Genomic DNA, 23573 nt, shown 5'->3' on the forward strand with positions numbered 1-23573 from the left:
GCAATTTAGAAAGTGCTAATCCTGATCATTTTCCACCTAATGACTGTTTACTACAAAGTCCTTCTAAAAGCTTGGCAGCTCTCCAGATCATCTTGCTTTTTCTTTCTCCTACACATCACTCTAGACAGCCATCTTGGGTGAAGAAAAACCTCCAGAGGAGAATGCTCTCTGCAGTCTTTTCAGGATCTAAAAAGCTTTGTTTCCCGAGGGAAATCCTGAGCATTGTTTCACTTTCAAGGCAAAAATAAAATCCTAAAGCTCTAAAAGCATTGTCAAATAAGAGCACAGGTAAGGAGAAAGAAAAAAAAAAGTTCTTTTTTGAAGGATTTACAAATTGCCATTGCTTTTACAGTTTTAAAGGCAGTGGGACTAGGTCTATTACTCCTACTAGGAACAGATTTTAACATATTGTACAGATCCACCCCATCACTTGTCTCAAATGACTTTCACTGTCATTTGCCATTTTTAAAAATGGAACAATTATTTGTGATCAAATGATCTTACCCTCCCTGCTACCCAATCAGCGGTGCTTTCACATTACCGTTGTACCTTGCACGCGACTCTCCTCATTACCAACAATGCAGTGTAACAGTTCATTAGTGAAAGTGCAACACTACTGTAGGCTCCCAGAGACCTTTTAAGTTGTGCTGGCATTGCTGCTTGTAACATTCCCAAACATCTCCTGGAGCCCAGACTACAATTTTCTCAGCGGTCCTCCACCCACGATGCAGCACGCAAGAATCCTCTACCAACAGTAAAAGTGAGAAACTGCACACAGACATACAAGGAGTGTTTTAACTGAAAAGACCAGGTGGATCCTGCGCCCCTTTGTGACAGGAAGGCTGGGAACAGGCATAAGACAGGCAGACAGACACGGCACCAGATGCTCAGGAGCACCATCAGCTCCCAGAGAAATTCTCAAATACAGAATGACTTTTGCATGGCTGGCCTGAAAATGTAATCCGCATCAAGTCTGAGACATTTTGTTACTGATTTTGAATTTTAAACCATATTAAAAAGCAGTGCAATTTATCCTTCCCTGGCACAACCAAGCCTTCTACACACAGTAAACAGAAATACAGGGTGATGCAGCAACAGGGCCAACTGGAACTCACATGAGGTACAGCGTGCTCAGTATGCTGCAATCCCAAACAAAACAAAGAGCCCCTCTCATTACCAGCACGTCACGTAAACCCCTGATACACAGGAGTGAACAGGACACACTCCGAGATCCCAAAATGGGCGTATGTTAAAGCTCCCTTTCTCCAGGCATCACAGAAAAACTGAGATCTAAACTCACAAATTTGAGCGAGGATGGTAGCTGTTACAGGAATAAAGCAAAAACACATCCAATCCAATGCACTGCAATCAGTATTTTAAATAAAATCAGTCAAGACCTTATTCAAATCAGGCCAACAGTAATTAAAGTATCCTTATTTGGACTAGTAAAACCAGGAAACGTCTGGATCAGTACATTTCTCAAAGTGAATATATTAATGGGAGTATTTTGAAATGCATGATGCACCAGTAAGAGGCTTTAATATAAACCTCAGGATTACACTATGCTAGCTTTTCAATTATTATACTCTCCATGAAAACCCATGTGCTGTGACGACAACAAGAGGTTAAAACAGACCTATGATCATTGCTGAGCTCTTTCTTTTCCTGATGATCCTGCTCCTAGTTTCTACTTGTGCAACACTTGGTATTACGGCCTTGACAGAATGAAGCACTGACAGTGGAATTTTGTATAAAATGTTTCTATTAGTAATGGCATCAATGTCAACACAACACACAGAAAGAAGCATCATCATTTCAACAGTGACAGCAAAATTGCCCCCTCTTATTTCTAGAATGATCTGCTTGGTTGACTCCATCTTAACACTGCCTCACCGCACAATGATTCAGCCATTTTAATTCCTGAACGACTAGAGTTTGCTTTCCCTTCAGCATGGCACTGCACATCAGGCTCAGCTGTCTTGAGAGCAGGAATCTCTCTGCACAAAGCGCACGTAAGCAAAGGCTAAAAAAAAAAAAAAAAACACACACAATATTTCTTAAAAGCTAGAGAAAGGTGGTGAGAGGTAGAGTGCAGTAATTGGACTAAGTGAAAATGCAGAATTTTTAGATTGTCCCTGGCTTCTTTTTCCGAACAGGCATCTCAGGAAAAACTCTGCAATCTGGTTCTCTTGGGAGGGTAATGATGAACACAGGCTGTATCTATGCTGCCTTTAATAACAGCCCTAGAGAGAAAACTCAAATTCCCAGGCCGTAGGAGTAAGCTGGCACACACCAAAACAGAGGCTGGGTGTGCAGACACTTGTAGACAATGCAGACATGGCGCAGGAGCGGCAGAGCCGGGGTGCAAAGCCAATAGTTTGACAACACAACCTGGGAGTCACGTAGATGCACGAGTTATGCTCCCACCCTGAGCATCCCTCTCATGGGCTGCCCCTGCACGGCTCCAGGGCAGGGGCTGCGGCCCACCGCAGCAGCAGGAGCAGCCTGCCAGCACGGGGACATCTGGACCTCTCCTTGCCAGGCACAGGATTTCTGAATCCTGAAAATGTCACGGTTCTCTGCCTAAAAGCCACTCACATCTATGTGCAGAAGATGGAGGTAGAACACAAATCATCAGACAATGCCACAGTGTGGTATTTATGCAACCACATGTTAATGCCCACAGCACCGAGAGACAGCATTGCACAAACTGGAGCTTCCTTCCCTCAAACTGGAGCTGCCAGTAGAGCAACAGTCACATTAACATCCTTTGTAATCCACAAGGACACGTGTCAGTGCATCAGTTTGGGTTTGGAAAGATGTCAAGAGAAAAGCTTACCTGCAAAATTCAGGGTTCATTTTTGTCTTGCTACACTACTATTACTTGCACTCCTCCAACATTTAGAAGGGAGAGCTTACAGCTCACACAGACTGACAAAATTAAATAGAAATGAAAGAGTAAGATCTTTCAGATCTTCATTTCTGACATTCCACAAAACTAATGCAAGTTCCAGGCAAACAGAACAGAGCTTTTCCAGGGTAGCAGTGGATCAACAGAAAACAAGCTCTAGGCAATAGATGAACTACACTATCCATTTTGGTGCTTGCTACCCTGCAAGCGCCTGAAGTACAAATCCCTTCATTCAGATACTGTACTCAGTAACTGCTGAAAAGGTGCTGTAGCTGTAAAAACACTCTGACCAACCATGACAAAAAGTATTTGCGCTGACTACCACATTCTTGTTTACCAAACACTTCATAAAACGAGCATGAAAACCACGTTTATTATTTTTCTTTTGATGTTTGTAACTCAAGTACTCATTGACCAAAAATTTTAATTTAATCTATCCAGAACAGGTTTTAGGAGGACAGACCCAAACAAGTCATATTTGACAAAGATAGATTAGACAGATGGTACAGTATAGTATAAAGGGGATTTGTGATTGCTTGACTTTGAGATGGCTGAATCACCTATTAATTGCAAACACAGAGGAGTTATGCTGGATATTTTACAAAGGTTTAATGCCTATTAAAACTTCGTACCATTCAAAATTATCATATGTTCTGTTCAAAAGAAATAAGGATTGTTTTGTAACTTAATTCTGCTGCACATTTTTCAGAGCCTATCATGACACACTTCACCAGAAAATGGATATAAGCAGCAGAAATACTAGTGCTATACTGTTCTAGAATCTTTTTGCAACCTGTGAATTTATGCAAGAACAGGGAAATTAACCGAAAGATGAACAGAAATGCTCATTTAAAATAAAACCTTCAATTCCTGAAGGCTGCTGAAAGCCTCCAGCTTCAGAACGAAGGCACTCAGCACAAGAGCCCTCTGTATTCACCCGCTCACTTCACCAGTGGCTGCTATCAGATTCCCTCGGGACCCTGGTGCAGCACAAGATTAAAAGATGTTATTGCAGGGAATACAGGAGGGGGTGAAGCTCAAAATCACTATCACATTTCTGGGGACTATCCAATCCCAAGTTAACACTGGGAGCCCATACATATGGCGGTAACAGAAACACTGAACACAGACACTGATTTAAAACAGGCCTTTTCCCTTGAAGCTTATTATACCTTAGAATAAGCATTTCTGGCACCTACTGTAAACATCACAAGTCACATTCAGCATCGGTGCAATCCTGTGGCCTTAAACATACTCATACCTGGATGGATTTGTTGTATTAAGGGAGCTGTAGTGTCAAACGATAGCACTAGATGAAGCAAAGCAAGGCATTTCTCCAAACTGCCCAAAACCAGAACAAAGCAGCGTATGGGTGTGGGTTACAGAGCGGGAGGGGAATCTGGAGAGCAGGAAATTACAGCAAGCCTCAGACATTCTCTACAAACCAACCGTTGCCAGCTATCATCTTACCTCCGAGACGTACCCAACCAGATACCAGGACTGTCACTTCACCAGACAAAAATGACTCCTTACTCACAGTCTCCTCCCAGTGCCGAAGGAGGAAACAATGATAACATCTCCCACTCCAACTAGCATAAGGGGAGGGTGTAAACTCTTACATACAGATGTCAGTCAGGAGTAACCCAACCGCAAAGACCTTATTAGATAAAAAAGAACAGTCATCATCAATTGTCCAAAATGACAGTCAATTGTTTAGAGGAGTAAATAAGTAAACAAGGTAACAGACCGTGGACTTGTGGAAATGGACACTCACATTTTCATTTTACCTCTCTGTTAGTGTAAAACCTTTCTCTACTGACTTTTTCCATTGAGTGCTCAAAAAGCTCTGTGTCCGGTTTGTTCTTGTTAACAGAAGGCATAACTGCTGAATACCAAGTGCCCCTTCAACACGGACACACGCTCTGAACAGGCAAGAGTACACAGAACAGCACCTGGAGAGAGGCAGTGGTAACTGCACTGCTACTGCACCAAGAGCACAAGAGCAGAAACAACAAATTAATTAACCATTTCACCTGATCAAGCTAATTTTTAACTCACCATCATCCCTTTAGCAACAGAACTAGCAGAAAGTATCGAAAATAACGCTTTTGCCACCCCTCCAAACTAATAATCTTTAATTCTCAATACATCTCATTTGAGACAAAACAGACAGCACCAGGATTCAGAACCACAATAACTTCCTTATCTGCAGCGTAATGCTAGAAATTTAATTTTTACAGGTGTTAGACATCAACAACTCGCATCAAAATCAACTGTGTCTCTGATGTTCCAAGCCTAAGGCAAAACTGTCATCTCTCTCCTTTCATTAACCTCAACAGTACCATTTACAGCAGCTGTGTCTCTAGCATGGGGTTTTCAGGACCCCTCATCCTGTCAAGGCTTTCTGAAGGCTCGCAGGGTCAGAGCAGACAGAAGGGGGTTGTTACCTTCTCTGCAAGTCCAGGTAATACCCACAAAGATTTTAACCAATAAGAAAGTTACACCCATCAGTATTTTTCATTCTCTGTGAGTCAAGTGGGAAAGCAGACACACTTGGAAGCCAGGCCACAAAACATCCCTGGCAGAAGAGGAGCCATAACACTATCAGGTGGTCACAAGGCTATGTAGGAATTCTTCAGCCCCATGAATGGTGCTAGGGCTTTTCCCCCCCTCCCCGACTTAGGGCTTTTCCCAGAGATCACCCACAGCACCTGACCACACCTGAGCTCACACCAGCCCCAGCTGCACAAGGGAGCCAGCACCCCAAATGAGGAGCAAGCACAGGGGCTGGCTGCTGCCCTGTACCATTCTGCTCCCCAGCACAGAGGGGTGGCTACCTCGTCTGGGTACTGGGAACTCCATTTCCTACCATAACCTTCATTTCTTTACTCTGATTGACAAATGAAGACACAGACAGATTTGCCTTCAGGCACCCATGCAAAGATTAGGAGAAAAGATGTTCTGAATCAGCAAAAACTTGGGACATTTTAGAGGCTCTGTAGGAATTAGCGTTTGGCATCGCCTGCTCCTCAGGCAGGTTTTCTTTCATGAAGACTAGTACAGCTCCCTCTCCTTCCTCCCACTTGATTCTGCTATTAATTTAATCAAAGCTGGTTTATGAGCACATTGAGGACAAGGGATCTGCAATTTAACTCTGCTGAGATCAGCCAGCAATAAGTCTAAATAACTTCTTTTCCCCTCCAGGAAAAGTACTGGCACTCTTATTCACACAATTTTCAATTTTGCTCACCTTTACAAAGTTGGTCTTGATTTTTAGCTACTTGAAAAAGTCAGATTTGTTGCAGTCATAAAAATTAAGTTATTTAGTGTAAAGGCCATTGCTCCTACCCTTGAAGTACATTTCTTAGTCCGGCAAGTATCAGCATGCCTTAGTGTTCAGGCTGCACCAAGTAAGCTGGTATTTTACCAATACTTGTAATTTTAGAGAACAACTGAGGCTGTTTCAGAATGGCAAAATGCCCTGGCAATATGACCTTCACAAGAGCATTTCAAGGCAATTACATAGATTGCAGTAAGAAGAAAATGGGGTGACAGAAAAATAGCTTAGAAGCCAGGACACGGCCAAACAGGACTGAAGTGCACACTGTGTAGGAGCCCCGGGAGAGGCTTGGTTCCAAATGCAGTTTTTCCAAGACAGGTAATGGACCTGTTCATAAGTCTTTGCAGAGCAAGTCTAAGATTTATGCATCCTCTGGTAGCAGAGCACACGTGCTTGCCCAATCGTTTACTGAGACTGCTTCTCTCACTATGATCGAATCATTGCTCAGGAAAGAAGAATTAAGAACTGATCCTAAAATAAGCCTCCCGAGATCTGATTCATGTTGCTAAATAATTAGTGTTTGTCAGTGAAAAATGAGCACTGAGGCCAAGGTCCCTTAAGCTATTTCAGGCACTTTTACTTTTGTATACACCAGAAGTCATTTAAAAAAATTCAAGACACCGCTGCAACAACTTGGGCAATTACTGGCAGGTTCCTGAGGACCAGTACTTGCTTGTAGAGACCATGTGCCACTACATGCTTTTTCAAACATTTAGAAATAAAAGTATAACTGAATAAAACTGAATTAGACAAAAGGTGCTGGGGATGTCAAACAGAGAATGGTGAAGTTGGTACCTGACAGAAGGCATTAGGATCTACCACTGACAGAACAGGGAAGTGCCTTCACACATATTCACAGAAATGCACAACCTGAAAACATGTGCTATCCAGAGCTGACACTATTCAGCCATCTTCTTCTTCCATGATAACTAAAACATAACAGACAGGAATAAAAATTAACTTATTTGGGAGGCCAGCCCTGTGGTTACAGGTTACATGAGTGTGTTTTGCCCAGATAACAATGCCAGTGCCCAGAATTTAATCTCTTCAGTATGTTACTGAATTAAAATAATGCACTTAACTGCTTGCCCAAGTCAACACTAACATGGCATTAGAAGTTCGACAATATCTTTGCATTTAAAGTGGTTACTAGGACTCAAGTAAAGACTTTGTGAGGAGACACCAACGGTCTGCAGGTCAGTTCTTTGCACAACATACTACACACAAACCATTGACACACGCTGCACATACATTAGCTTTACATTCCAAAGATAATCTGCTAAATTCTGCCTTGATTACTAAAGGAAGGGTAACTAATAACAAATTAATTTCTGTATATATTCAAGCCAAGAAAACTACCTTTAGCATGAATGCAGGCACAAGTATTAGATCTAAGGGATCCAATACAAATCTAATGCAAATAGACATACTTAAATAATACCAGCTCCACTTGTATCAACAAGTGATGTGGTCAAGAGAAAAATCACTGGCTAACTTAGCAAGCCTGAACAACAACCCAAGGCCACCGTGAACCAGGACCAAATTGTGTGGGCTGGGTGTGTGACCAGCCAACCCTCCCCTCTTAAGAGCATGGTTTTTTCCTGGTGTTTCACCTGTGACTGAAATTCAGCTTCATCATGCCTTTTTGGGTTTACATGTTTTGGGCTTTATTTTGGTTAGAGAGCAAGTTTGGTGAACATGAGCATGTGACTGCAGAAGTACAGCTTGGTGTTGGGATAGGTGGGAGAACAGAGGGACACCTTCCCTTTCTTGGAGCACCTCCTAAAGGTGGGAACTCCAAAGCCAGCTGCTGGGGCATGGAGGGAGAGTGTTAGCACCGCTCACATACTGAGCTTCCCCTGCGATGCAGCCAGACAGACTGACGACAGGGAGATTTACTGTGCCTCTTCACTTACTGACAGCGGTCAGTCTGACAGCACATGTCACCCAACCCAAAACGGCATTTCTCCCGGGGTAAATCCAGGACAAGCTTACTATGCCACAGATTAATTGTCAGGGACCAAAATCATTCCATCTTTGCCTTGAGAGGATCTACCCCGCCTGAGGGCGAGCCATCTCCAGCCAGAGAGCACCCACCTCAGTGCCCCAGGAGCATGAGACGGCAGGGCAGCGGGGCTCTGCACTCACTGGGGAGCCGGGCACAGGGCTGGGACAAGCCCTGACACCCTGAGGCCTGTCACCCAGCCTTGCTGCAACAAGCTGGCCCCTCTCTGCCTCAGTTCCCCTGTTCCAGAGAAGGTCAGTAATGCCTGGCATGCTGACAAAGCCCTTCGTGAAACACAGCTGGGAAATGCATAGCCCAGTGCTTCAGCCAGCCATCCCTCAGTTGGGGACTGCAGGGAAATATCCTGTTCCAGTCTTCTTTTCCAAGAGGTTTGCAGCTTGTAATGGCTGACCATCAGAGCAGCTTCCTGCAAAATGCAAATGGTTCAACCCAAGTTAAGTTGATAAAGGAAATAATACTGCTGGTCTCCTCCTTACCCACAGAAGCCGAGCTAGAGAACAGAACAGAAAAAAGGATCGCTTTTCACTTTGAACTTCAAAGGCAATTAGAAGAACAGTACTCCCATCACTCACCTGGACCAACAGGATTATATGGAGAAATTAGGTTTTCATCAATGGCAGATGACAATTCAACCCCTTATTTTGGCTAAACATTGTTTGTTGAAAGCCTTTCTGGACTTCATTTCCATGATAAAAGGTGTGCATTGTTTGGCTTCCTTCCTTGCCTCATAACATCATTAAGATGACATTCAAGCCACATGACAAGCACATTTTTTTTCTCCATTAAATATACAATGGTCATTTCTGTTTGTTTGTCCTTTATTTCACCCCAGAGGAAATTCTCTTTTCCAATACATCTTTTGATGATGGCCAGTTTAAGGAAATTATTTGGCTGAAATGGTATTTTATTACTAAATTTTACATTAATGTACAACAAAGGGACAAAAAAAATAAACACCTGCCTTTCATTTGTGCATTCTTACAGCATGTAGGCTGAGGATAGCAGCATTAAGTGCACACATTTGAACTTGCCAAGCCCTTGATCTTCCCACCAAGCTCAATCATTCCGATTGCACCCACCCTTGTAAGTGGCCTCCCAAAAGGCAATTAGTGGCTTGCTGCAATTTTCAATCCTCCTGCCATAAACACACAGGGTTGAACCCACAGCCTCCAGAGAGGAGGCAGGTCTTTGTTACAGTGCCTGCCAAGAGAGCAGGGTGCTGCCTGCTGCCCAAGTCACTGTTATGCAGTCATGTGCATCAAAGCCAGGATCAGTCTTGTCCTGATGGAATTCTGTGAAGGCATTTTTCTATTTTAAATTGCTATTTTTACTTCTGCATTCCTTCTGGTTCATTATTTCCTCCATTTGATTTCAGATACTCTTCACTTTCTTTTGATCCATTTCCTGCTTCTTTCTATCTTTCTCCCACCCACTTGGACTCTTTGTTCAACAATAACAACAGATTAGAGTTGAAGAAACAGGGGTGAAGAAGCCTCAGCTCAACTCCTACACAGCTCCAGCCTTGAGAGCGAACCTTTGACACACTGAATATTTAACTTCTCTGGTAAAACTAGTGAAAGAACTTCTCTATTTCAAATGCTGTAGAGAAGGCTTAATATTTGAATATCGGAATTGTAATAGCAATTAGAAAAGGAATGGCCTATTTTAAGCAATGCAATGACTTTATGGATTACTTACAATCATGGCACTGTAATACAGAGAGAGGCAATCAAAGGAGAGACTGTGGCACAGTCAATTTTGTGCACAAGGCCTGCACTTTCCATGCCATTTTGGATTCCACACGGAAACAGAGCTGGGGAGATTTATCGTAGTCTCCAACAGAAACCACCATGCAGCAAAGGCATAAAATTAGTAATTACAACAGCTTCTCAACACATCCAGCTGCTAAAACCAACCAGGTGTTACCTCAGGCTACAGCTAAAAACAGGGCTAGGAGGTAGGCATACACTGCAGTGTGACTAACTGGGACAATAGCTCCTTTCTTCCTCATCCCTCAACAGTTCTTGAAATTAAAAATAATTTTTAAAGAGCAAAACAAGAAAACAAAACAAAAACAACAACAAGCCCAACCCAAACTCCACAGCTAAAATTAACTATAGGCTTGTATAAAAATTCCCTCAGCTGCATTTCTGGTTTTTGTTTGGTTTCATTTTGCTATGATACTCAAATTACAAAGCCTCCTCCCGCTTTTTGTTGACACTACAGATAGCCTGTAGCCTTCATTCTGAAACCAGTAACTCGGGAAGGAGCCCAGAAAGTTTTGGTTGGTTGGGTTTCCCCCCAGAAAATACAACTTTTAAACCATATACTGTCAAACACAATGCTAATCCTAGCTATGCTATTGACCATTCAAATCAATCCTATTCTACTTCCTGGACATTCCCATGAGGCTAGCTTGCATGGCTATCAGACAGCCAACATCAGGAACCCTTGTTCAGGCCAGAGTGAAATAACTCAGAACCGACAGACCAAGGATAATTCTTCATTGTCAGAGAGACCTGGGTCCACTAGCAGTAAATCAACATCAAAACGTGCCAAGTGCCAGTCATCTAAATACAAAGACTGCATCATTTCCCCAAACAGGTCACTTTTTCTGGAAACTGGCTTGTCAGTCCTTGTATGAGAAACTCAAGCCCCAGGCAAGAGGTACTTGGTCATTCTACTGATACAATGTCAGCGCCAAAGAAACAGGAACGGGCCATTAACACAGTTACTTCACAGTATTATTATTAAGGAGAACATATGCTGCAACGAGTTTGGGCACTAGGCAATTAGGCTTTAATCTCTAAGATGACACCTTTTGAAAGCAGCACCAACAGCAGAGCATTTTTCAGACCTAAAAATTAACAGTAGTTCTCTTGAACAGAATCCTGGCAAGCAGAGGTTCAGACACTTTCTTCGGCCGTGACTCCACATTTGTGTGGCTCCAAATACCTGAAAAAACAACCGTGACCCTGCTCAAAAGCACTGGAGCCTCCCAAAGTCACCGTAACTCCCTGGTTCAGAAACCACCCCCCCAGAGAACAGGGTACTCTCTTTGGCAAGTCACATCATGTCTCTAAGACAGCTCATGAACTTCTCAGAGTAGCATCAAAGGGTTTTCTAAGTGATTCCGGGGAACAAATTCCTAAGATGCAATATTCAAGAACCATGTATCAGCACAAAAAAAAATGTTAGCATTTAGAAGCAAAAAGCAGTAGCCATCTAGCCTCTGATTTCAGATATACTCTAAAGCCTTGACTTAAAAATTGTATTCTGTCTGGAGAACTAAAGTGAATACTGCAATTTTTTCCTGGCACTTATGTCTGAAAACCAGCAGATCTGGAAGTGCTAAAACCAGGTCACTGCAGTTCCAGCACCCACCAATCTTCTACTTGGCACTGCCCAAGGGTGAACAATGCCCTTCAGGCTGACTGCACAAAAGAGTTCTAGCACTCTGAAGATCAATACCTGCATTTTCCAGGCAGTAGTTAATGGAACTCAAAACCAGAATGGATATATTTTTAAAAGGAACAAGAACTTATTGCTCCTGATGACAAAAAAAAAAATAGGAATTTTTCTTTAATTTTAACATAATCAAGGAAGGAAACTATGTACAAAACATTCCAGTCTGCTACTATCCACTGAGGTAAATTCAAAGAAAAAGAAATTAAGTGGTATATTTTACCAAAGTTAAATGGTTTTCTCTATACAGTTAACTTAAGTACCTTTTGGTCTGGGAAAACAAGATTATCATTTAGAACACTGGAACAAAACAAATGAGTCTGCCATTTGCAAGAACAATTCAGTCAAAATCTTTAGTAACACTCATTGGGACCATGCTCCATTTCCCCCCATCCCCCCAATAAAAAAAAAAAAAAAGAAAAAAGTGAAAGGGTAGCTGGGTTGTTGCAAACATCCCAGCCTCAGCCCACTGCAGTGCCACTGCTGGCACCTTGACACAAACATCCCATTGCTTGAAAAAGCAGCTCACCCAAAATTAGAAAGGTTGGGATCTCAGTCTAGTACCACAAAGCGCAAATAAAACACACTGTGAAGTTAAATGTGCGGGTCTACCTTTTGCATGGTCAAGAGGTCCAAGACCCTAATTCTACCCAACAAAGAGTAAGTTCACACTGGGATGGCATTCCCCACCTTGCTTGCCGGGTCCTGAGCTTCTTTGCCACACCAGGCCCACGGACACAAAGTTCAGAGAGAAACATAACAAGAACTACAATCTAATACCAACATAAACTCCCTCAAGACCTATCCAATTGATACTGCAAATACTTCTAACCAGTGCGTGAACCACTGTGAGATCCAAAGCAAATTCAAAATATGGTTTGTTATTACAGTAATATTTGCATAATATTTATATGTATTATAAGCGTAAGTATAGTTTCAGGACAGCTAGCCCAAGGTGAAGTGCCCATCTCTTTAATCCTTTAATAACATACTTGGAATGCAATTTGGAAATTCCCCTCTGATAAAGAAGTCCTGCTGCCTGCATAGTGACCATTGCTCAATAGTCATTACCATCAAGCATTTTAGGCTTTTGAAATTGCAACATTTTAATCAATCCACAAAATAGAACATTAAAAATACATACAAAGTTATTTTCATCCTTGTTTTATATATTTGCATGCCCTTCTATCTCTCTTTAGAGCATCAAGTGATATTATGGCCAAGCTACTAAGTGTCAGAAAGGAGATGAATTTATATTAAAATACATATAAAACTTCTAACAGTAAGACTGCTACAGGCACTAATATAATCAAATTTGGTGAAAATTAATTTCAGCCCCAAATATCTTCCATGGCTCCTTGGCATCCTACCACAGCTTATGACAACCAGAAGTTAAAAATGAAAACAGCTGTACTACCGTTAAAGGCACCCTGGAATAATGTGGACGCATTGCTCTGCAACTTGCCCTTAAGGTGACATGCAGGTTCACCACCCCATGACAGGAATCTGAGGAACTTTGTGGCTCTTTGAACTCTCACAGCAAGCTGAGCGGCTGCAACCCCAAATGATTCACATTATTTTCTGCTAGTCAGCAACAGCTGTAGAAACATCTCTAAAATGGTTGGCATGCCCTCCGCCAACTCAGTGCTCCACCTATCACTGGTATGTCCATGTGGTCCTCACCTGTCAGCTCTGCTTCAGCAAACAGATTATTAGGTCTTCACAGTGTTCCTTTTCTACTTGTTTAGAAGATCCTAGTTAAAGCAATCAAACTTCTGGTTTACCTCAGCCTACCAGCAATAAATATCTAAACAAGCATCTCTAGATCCTGCTATGCCCTTACAGCATATCTAAATGGTGATCTTTGTTACACACACTCCAACAGCACAATCTCACTCAGGATTTACCACCGATTAGGATTACTAAAACTAAAAACTCAGATTGGGTAAGCGCTATGTGCTCCCTACCACTCACACCTGCCCACAAAGAGGGTATCATCATCCTTGACTCCTACAGTTATTTACCAACATTCTGGCATCTTTTCACATTTTTTACAACCCTTGTGTTTTTAACGTGGTTCAGAAATGTAACTGAGCAATATAAAGTTATCTCAGATATGTTCTTCTGTGTATTTTTATATGACAATGATAGAAAACCTTGAGCCACAGACTGTGATGATGTAAATCAGCACAGCTTCACATGCTGGGATGTAGCTACGTAACTTGGCACAACTGGAGATTCAGATCCTTCATTCTTGAGCATCTCAGGGAAAGAAGAATCATAATATTGCAATGAGAATAAGCAAAGAAGCTCCCTCTTTTCTTATTAAACAAAATAAAAAATGCAACTGAGTTTCATTATTAATCTGGCAGGTAGTATAGATCATTACTACCCCTACGGTTACTTCAATACTGTCTGGAGAAAATATCTTTAATTATTTGTGGTATATGTTTAACTCCAAGTCATCTTATTCTTGTTTGTCTAGCATACAATGGGAATAGATCTCTAAAAATAACATACTTCTCCCATCTTTCAGCTCCTCGGGGCAGTTTAGTGTATTATTAGCCATTATTCACATCTCTTACGTAAACTGTACAATTTCTGGAAATTTTCATGCCTCCTAATAGGTAGAGATAATCTGAAGGTGTGCAAGACTGAAAAAGACAAAGCTCAGTGAAACTCAATTGGATTGCATTTTTTTTACTTTACCTCTATTTACCTTTTACCTGAACTTTATAAAAGCATCACTCCTTGGAGCCAGATCCTCACCAGCAGTAAAGCTACTTCACATGCTCCAGCACTGGAAAGCTGCAAAGCTGGCTTCATGGGCCACCTGGGGCGAGGGAATCCCCCCAAGGTGCCGAGAGGGTGTATCTGGTGCCCTCTCCTAAAACAACTGCTGGAGCATAACCAGTGTGCTCCACTTAACCCTGAGTCAGTGCAACAGCCTTCCTTTCCCGCTGTATTGTAAACCAGTGTAACATAAAGCAGCCTTGCAGGAGCTGCACAACAGGCTAAGGAAGGCTAAGAAAATCTCCTCCCCACAGGGAAGCTCAGGGGCAGCGGCACAGGGGACACAGAACTGCCCTTCTGCAAGCACAGGCCATGTGGGCCCAATACCTGGGGCCAGAGATGTCAGTTCTGGTACAGGCACCTTGGGAGAGTTGCATCCTGCGGTCCTCAAGAGCTAAAGTGATCCCAGGCTTGTAGTGCAGACCAGAAGCTGATGGGTATTTTTCCACAAGTGAAGTAATTTTTTTGCCTTTTTAAAAGTACAGTTCATCACTTGTCCTGAAATCGGCATGCACTAAAAGGTCATGACTTACAGTAGTCGAGACCTTTTGTTCCGAATTTCATTATTCCATAACATTTCCACTTTTATTTTTCCTTTAACTGAGTTCCTTGTCCAGGTCCCTGCAGCAATGCAAACGTGCATCCAGGGAACAGTTATTTCAATCCATACTTTCCTACAGCAGACTCACACAAGGGCTAAACACAACCACCTGCTGTCTCAGTGCATTGCAACCTTGCTCCAAACCCTCAACGACTCCAGCCCCCACACTGTCCTCACACTATCCCATTTAGAAGGTAACTCATCCTCTTTCCATAAGAAACTAATTTAGGCATCACAGGTTTTAAGTTTAAACGGCTTATGCCAACGACTGAAGCTGCACAAGCAGATTCTTCTGTTGACAAATTTGACACAGGGCCGAAAAGCAAATTTGCTTATTTTTACTCTTAAACAAAACCATATACGGTCTGCAGTGGTAAACCGCTGTTCATTTTAATATCCAAGAGCTGATTGCTTGCATCCAGTGTCTTGTGCCAAAATCCCATCACCAACAACCAGTCCAGGCATGTCTGAGGCCACTGAACTGATTTATCTCTGCCTTGATACTTCCAGACAGTTCAAGATGAAGACTCTACTCCTAACCTACACTAAGATAAAAATCCATCTCATTTCTCATTCAGATAACAGTAAAGATTACACAAACAGCTTTCCCCAAACTGGGACTGCAGGGTTTATGTTTCACTTATGGTTTAAATACAGCTTTTTCATTCTTACCTGCAATCCTCTCCTGACTTTAACTAGAGACTTGAGAGGGACCTAGATCTTCTTAAGATGCAAACAGAATATATTACCAAAAAAAAAAAAATTTCCCCATGAACTCTCAGGCAATAATCCATTTTTAGGAAAGAATCTGTGCTAAAATGAGGTAAGTGATAACTTTCCAGATCTCCTGTTATCCAGAGTACTATTTTAGGGAGAGTGTGACTGCATTTGCGCTTGTCGCATAGTCCTGCTTCCAATCTCCTGGCAGATCCCCAGCACATTCCAGTATTTAATGCACAACGCTTGTTGGGATGCAGTCCCACTTATCTCCCAGACACATTGACTAAGACTTTCCCACATAAACTGACCCACCCTTTCGTAGCAAGAGGTCACTCAGTACAATCAGTCTTCAAATGAGAAAAACAATCAGGAAAAGCTTCTCTGATGCCAAAACCACAAAGAGAATAAAATACAACAGGCTCCAGTGTTTGTTTTATCAAAACTTAAAGACTGCAAGACAGAATTTTAACTGGTGTAAACCAGTGTAGCTCCACCAAAGTCAAGCAGATTTTTTTCAGGCTTTGCATCTGTCCTTCTAAAAGCATTTAAAATTACAGTAAGAATACATTACTCTAAAAAAAGATTAAAAATAAAGCATTAGTAATTAAACCATTCACCTTTGACTATCATGAAACTGTAGAGATTTATTCATAGTATGCTGTGCAGAAAAAGGTCACAATATTTTAAGTTACAAAAATAAAGCAAATGTTAAACTAACTAGGCTATCTTTACCACATACAGACCCTACATGACCAGGAATACCTGTTAACTTAAGGTGAACTGCAGCATGGTAGTTTAAAGCCCATTTTTTTCCCCAACTCATCATCTCTGAGTCAGGCTGACTAAAAGACCGTGCAAATTTCAAGAGATGCAGATACCATACTTTTCAAAAGTTCAAGTACCTAAAAGCAGTGTATATTGCTCAATTCCCTTGTTTTCGTGTTTCACACACTATAAGTGGCAGAGCTGGAAACAAGATCACTAGCTGTCCTGACTTCCTTCCTAGACCCCCGCGTGATACAGGGTCTAATAAAGGGTGCTCTACTAGATGATCCTCCTATACCAAAAATGCCCACTGACTTCCATAAGTCAGGTTTAGGCCCAAAGTACCTTTCCAAAAGCACAGAGGCCAGTAATTTGCTAGTGAGAGGCAAAAACTGCTTTCTCCAAGCACAGACTAGAATGATTAGCTTCATGTTGCATTCCAGTGTTGCTATAAATGTATATGGCACTAGCATACCAGAGCCACAAGATACCCACCAGTGCAAAGCTCTCCATCTGCAGAGACTGGCTATAGATCATCCTTAAACACTTCAATTAAATATTTGTTTACTAAGAGAAAAGTCAGTGAAAGCCCTTGGGAAGAAAATCTCATCATTAGTTTAGCTACAGACAAAAGCCAACACTTTCAAACTCAGATGACCAAACTAAAACCTGGGGGTGTTAAAATAAATTTATCTACATTAAGTTAATTTAATTTAGATACAGCAGGCAGCACCTTTTCCCTTCTAAGCCCAAAAAAACAGAGGAGCTACTTGCTATAATTAGCTGTACGTGTGGTGTCTAGGCACTAAGCAAAACTGATTTCATGAGTAGAAAAAAATCAGCATTTGGTCATACTGCACGAAACCATATTTTCTCCTCTGCGTTACAGACTGCAGTAACCACAAATCAACCCCATTGTAAACCAGGCTGTAGACCCGCCCCATCAGCCAGCACTCACTGTGCCATAAGAAACGATATATATTGACAGCTTTCTTGCCCTTACAAACTCAAGGCTCCTTTTTATCATGTAAAAGAAAGAATCAAAAGCAGTTACTCCATGCCATCCTATAATAAATCAATCAATAGAACAATAGGATTATTCAGGATCAAATTACAATTAACTTACAAAACCAAAAAATGCAGATCCAGATTACTGCTTGATGGTAAGAAATCCCCACAACGCCTTGTAGAAGACCTTGACCATGCACTTGGGACTGTAACACTACTGGGAGCTGAACCCCACAGTAAAGACTGAAGACCTCCCAAAGATGCCTGTTGGTCTAGCTTGGGAGAAATTTCTGCCTGGTATCAAATTTGGCAATCAGTATAACCTTAAAACATCAGGGCCAGGCTTTCGAGAGGAGCCTCTGCGTCACATCAGAGCACCTCCCTCCCAGCTCACTGCCTCTGCCCAGCCAGCCCCCTGCCACTAACACCTTTAAACAAGTAGAAAATAGAAATAGAATATAGAACTCCATAAAATTTGGTGCGGGGGGTGATCCTTCCTGACCACTACAGGCACTCAACTGAAGCCCTGAATCATTATATTTTAGCACAGTCATTATCTTAATGTGACACTGTGTTTTAAGAAACCCAAAGGCAAACTTTTTTTTAAAAAAAAAAGGAAAAAAAAAAAAGCAGACTGACCTAGAGGTCTGTAGTCTCTATGGACTAAGACCAGAAAGGATCACAACAACCATTTACCCACTTTCTATAGCGATACTGAACAGATGAAGCAGAAATGCTTTATTCATTAAGTTGGCTACTTCAAATACAGTAACCCATGTGCCATTCAATCATGTGGGCAATGAAGCAGTATATAAAAGCTGGGTTTGCTTGCTTTAGGTCTGCATATCTTCATCTCTGATTGCATCTTCCACCGGCTAAACTAAATCTTTTTAACAATGTATACAACTACACATCTTTACAGGACCCCTTTACACAGAGGACTACCAACTGCCCACCCCTGACTGAAGGCCATTTCAGGGGTCATTCCATATTCCTGCAACTGTGTGGAGTCATGATTAACAAAACCAAACCCAGTGGGCATTCCAATAAAACTGAGCTGCCAGTCAATCCTTATTCCTTTCTTTAAAATAATAAAAAACAAAACCACCCATCTTTGCTACTTCTTTGCAAGTCTTTCAACAGCAACTCCACAGCTTCTTCCATTACTTGCAGAAGTTTTACCTTATTACAGTTATACTAACTCTGAACAGTATGACTTAACCAGAGAAGGAGAAATGGTTTCCTTTTGTGTACAGCTGTGGATATGTGAACAAAAACAGGAGACTAAATCCAAGAACATCATTCCTGAATGTGTTTCACAGATCACAGGCAAATTGCTCAGCAGGTGTAACTTCAAGATCTGGCCACTTCTTTCAAAAGGAGAACAGCCTATGTTTGGAGCCCCAGTACACAGAAAAGCTACTTAATTTGGAACATTTACCTATGAACAGTTTCATAGCAGTATATTTTTAGATCCATGCACAGAGTATTAATGGCACACCTCTCCTGTTCCAACGGCATGACTGCTATGACCAGCTAGTCTATTCGTAGCATCTAACAGGTGTGTGTGAGCATCTGTTGGCACAAGATTTTCATGCTGAGTGGCTCTTTTGTTCAGTTCTTGCTGCCCTCTTGATGTGAGGGGTTGCTGAATAAATCAAGCCAACATGCTATTTCCTTTTAAAGAAGTTCTGCAAGAAGAAGTAACACCTTCAGACACAACCCCGCCCTCCCTAGCCATCTTTCTCAACAACTATGAAATCTGTTATGAACTGAACCATCAATTAACAATACATACAAAAGATTTTTCCATGCAAAACTGGGCTTTTTAATGAGGAACGGACAGTAAAAAAATGCACCTCAGATTAACAATAGATGAAAAAGAAATAAAGCTGGACAAAATAGAAAAAAAACTGCATGCTTGAATACACAGAATTGATCTGTATCTCTCTGTTAAAACTGTTAAACTGAGACCTACTAGGCAAAAGAAAAATTCCTTACATATAATATCTCTGTAACCCTTTTTTCATTAAAGGAAAGCAAAGCCTTGAAAGGTCCAGCTGTAACTGCTGCAACATTGTACTCATGTTCATTAGAAAAACAAATTCACAACAGATCATTTTAAGAGTAATAATAAAAATCTGACAAATGAAAACCGTATGTGGAAAAAAAACCCAACACTGGGGAAAAGCAGTCTTCAATGCAGTCTCTTTGCAGAACACTGATTATACCTCAGTGCCATTTGACAGTACACGTTTCAGCTCCAACACTTGCTTCACCAGACGAGTGTTATTTGGTGGTAACAGTCAAATACAAGATGATTTCTAAGCTGTAAATACACTAGTAAGCAAAAGACAACTAGATTTTCACATTTAATATCCCTAAGCCAGATTCCCACTGGTTTAACTTGGGCAAGTCGCCATGAGCTTAGGCAGAAGTAAGGGTCCAACGTGCTGGCAATCTCCCCAGATACATCTGTTGGGAAGAGGAGCAAGCCCATGGCGCGAGCTCGTGCGTCACAGCATGCATATACAGCTCTACACAGTTCGTAACAGGGAGCAGTGGCCCGATCTCATCTGAAGTTTCCACTGCATGGTGTGCATCACATAGTACAGCAAATGGCCTCCACTGATCCCCTTCACAGCCCCCTCGTTCCACTGAGAGTCACAAAAATCCAAGGGGTCACTGGTGGCTCCTTGCTCTGGCAGAAGGCCATCCAGTTCCCGCAGCCTGAGCTCCGCAGTTCACAAAGGTTTTCCTAGAACCGTGAAATGGTGAGCAGGAGGCCTGTGGTCAGATACCAGCCCCGACTGGATTTAGGAGCTGACTCATGGGTAATGGGCAATGATAAACTATTGTACTGGTTTTTAACTTGTGCCCAGATCAGATGACTAAGGAATTTAGGTGCCTATAGAGATTAACTGTCTAAATAACTTTTGCAGTCTAAGCCTTAAACATCTGCATAAATAGACATTCTCTTCTGTGTTCCACAAAATATGTCCACGTACTCCTCACTAATGTAATACAATGCTTATTTTATAAGCAATCCAACTACAAATATTAAATCCTGTGACTGACCCACATTAAAAATAAATCCTTAGTCGAGTGACGTAATATAAATGAGCATTGCAGACCCACCCAATAAAGGGGTTTTAACCGAGTAAATTTTATGTATGTTGAAGGAAAAACAAAACATCTTCCATAAAATGGTCTGGTATGCCTACTTAAAAGGAGCTGTCAGAGACACGCAGCAGCGTTCCGGTTTCCATACATGTAGCATGAACATTTTGCCCCTTCTCTGTTCCACTTGTGTGTGCAGGCAGAGTTCAGTAACATGCAATAATTAGAAAAGCTGCAGGATTCATGCCACCATAGAGATGAAACAGCATCTGTACTGCTTTTTGCCACATAACTGCTGCAAGCTCCTATTTCATCCAAACATGCTGCATCCTGCTTTAGTGAATATCATTTACTGCACTTAGCCTGCATTACAGAAATACGCAAAACGGACTACTGTTCCATAACCTGACCTCTTTTTTTAATACCAAATTTATGCTATTGCATGAAGTAACAAAATATTCCCTATCGACTTTATTTATTGCTTATCTAGCACTGGTCGTGACACATTAGTGAGCCCGCTAGTCCATCCTCACAGCCCTACAACCACTGCTAAGTCATGTAGGCATCACAACAGCCATTGCTGTTTCACCGAGAAACAGCAAGAAAAAAGAATGGCAATGGATAATAAAATAATTCTTTAGAAATCAGATCTAGCTGCCATCACCCACCCCTCCTGGCCCTTTATGCCATCCCGTTTTCATCTCCTCTCTCCCTCCAGAGGCTTCTGAGCATATGCAAGCCCTTCCAACAGAGATTTCCTGCAATGGCCTGAGGAGTCACAGTCTCCCTTGACATTTTCACATGGCTGATATCTCTCTGAATAAATTACTCTACATGACCTGCCTCTATAACCCTCAGACTGGGGAGCATTGTTCCCCAAGATGTCTTTCAGCACAATACATTCACAGGGCTGAGTGAGTAACAGCGTTTCTTCTGAACCAACTAGACAGCTCAAGAGGCAGGTTTCATAATATTTCTATCTTGTCAATAAAGGTTGAAGGCTGTACTGAATGCTCCAGATCTTGATAGTTTATTTTTATTCCCTCTTACGGTAATCCTGCTCCTGATTTTGAACACTGAGCATAGATACCTATGGACAATACTGAATAAGTACAATCTAGTAATACAGCTCACTACTCACCTTCTTTAAACAAAAAAGCAATTTTACTCACAATTAAGGTACCAAAACCACAAATTCAGTTGCTCACTCTAGTTTTGCATTATTGCTCCAAGAGCACAAGAATCAGCCATCAGAAAGGGCTATCTAAATAAAACGTCAGACCCCAGTGCCATGAACAAGGATTTTTTTCAGAGCTGCTGCAGTCTTACAGCATCCAGCCAGAAGTCTGCCATATTTTTTTTTTTGTTAAATCAGGCCTAAAAGCTATCTGAAAGAGATAACGAAATCGAGTGCACGCATTGTGTCTTTTAACTGCGCATTCACTTAAGAAGCACAAGAATCTATACAGGCAGCGGATGAAAGCAATCAAAGCACCGCATCTCGTGATTGCGAAAAGCGATCGCCGCTCCGGACCGGCGTTATCCCGAAGCCCAGCACCGCCTCAGCACAAAGCGCCGCAGCGCAGAACGACCTGACAGCGGCCGCCAAGCCCCTGCTAACGCGAACAGGACGCCCCGCCGCCGCCCCACACACTGACCGCGCCGCTCCGCCACCAAAGAAAAACAAACCAACAAAAACAAAAAAAATGGCATCTCATTAAAAGAATAAATAAAATAGGAGTAGTAGCGGCCCCGCGGCTCTCCGCACCGCGGCGGGGCGTGCGGCTGCGCGGCAGCAGCGGCCCCGGCGGGGCGGGCGGGCAGGGGCGGCGGCCGCGGCCCCCGGGGAGAGGCCGGGCCGGGCCGGGGCCGCCGCAGGGCGGGGCGGGGCGGCTCCGCGCCCTGACAGCCCGGCCGGGGGGGGGCCGCAGCCCCACGCCGGGGCGGCCAGGGGGAAGGGCCGCGCCCGGCCCACGCTGCTCCGGGGCCCGGCGGAGCGGGAGAGAGAGGCTGCGGCAGCCGCCCGCGGTCGCCGCCTCGGCGGGCCCGACACACACACACACACACACCCCCACGCAGCGCGGGAAGCGGGGGGAGCCGCTCCCGGCTCCCGGCCCGGCCGCCCCTACCTCCGTGCTGCCCGGGCGGCGGCTCTCCCTGCTCGGCGTTGGCGGCGGCGGGGAGTGACCGGCGGCGCCCGCAGCCCCCGCGGCGCTGCGCTTGAGCCGCGCTGCGCTGCGCTCCGCCCGCCCGGCCGCGGCGGCAGCGAGGGGCGAGGGGCGGGGACAGCGCGGCGGGGCGGGGGCGAAGCGCGGCCCCTCCGCCCCCCCGCGCCCCTTCCCTGCGGAGGCGGGCGGCCCTGCGGCGCGGGGAGCGCGGCCCGGCCCCGGCAGGTGTGGCCGGTAGCGGCGGAGCCCCCGGGGGGCAGCGCCGGGCCCCAACCTCACCTGCTGCTGCTGCTGCTGCTGGGGCGGCCCGGCCCTGCCGTCACCCCCGGATCTTGCCCCTCGGTGCAGCCGCCTCCCCCGCTCCCGGCCTGCCTGGAATGGTACCCGCTGCCGCTCCCCGCTCTCCTTCCCTTCCCTTCCCTTCCCTTACATTTATTCGGTTATTGGGTCTCTCGACTTCACGCTCCTCCTCCTCTGACACCCTCTCCTATCACAAAGACAATGTTGGCTCACCCCCCAGCATCCATTTCCTCTAGTGCTACTCTCCCGCTGCTCTGTCATTCCCAGTGGAAATCCCATCCCGGGTCTGACTTCCTCCACTGCAGAGTCATCCTCTCCCGCTTCGGTCCTGCCACCTTCCTATGTAAAATGCTCCC

General features: G+C 43.5%; 1 protein-coding gene across 1 annotated transcript in view; it reads right to left on the reverse strand.

Annotated features, from left to right (window-relative positions):
- SPTBN1 (spectrin beta, non-erythrocytic 1) overlaps nucleotides 1-22998 on the reverse strand; it is a 132609-nt gene extending 109611 nt beyond the window's left edge. The window contains exon 1 of the mRNA XM_042789265.1: nucleotides 22879-22998. The gene's annotated coding sequence lies outside the window, so the exon portion shown is untranslated. The remainder of the gene's footprint in view (nucleotides 1-22878) is intronic.
- Nucleotides 22999-23573: the final 575 nt, after the last annotated feature.

The sequence above is a fragment of the Tyto alba genome, unplaced genomic scaffold (genome assembly GCF_018691265.1).
Source record: "Tyto alba isolate M040663 unplaced genomic scaffold, T.alba_DEE_v4.0 Super-Scaffold_16, whole genome shotgun sequence".
Lineage (NCBI taxonomy): Eukaryota > Metazoa > Chordata > Aves > Strigiformes > Tytonidae > Tyto > Tyto alba.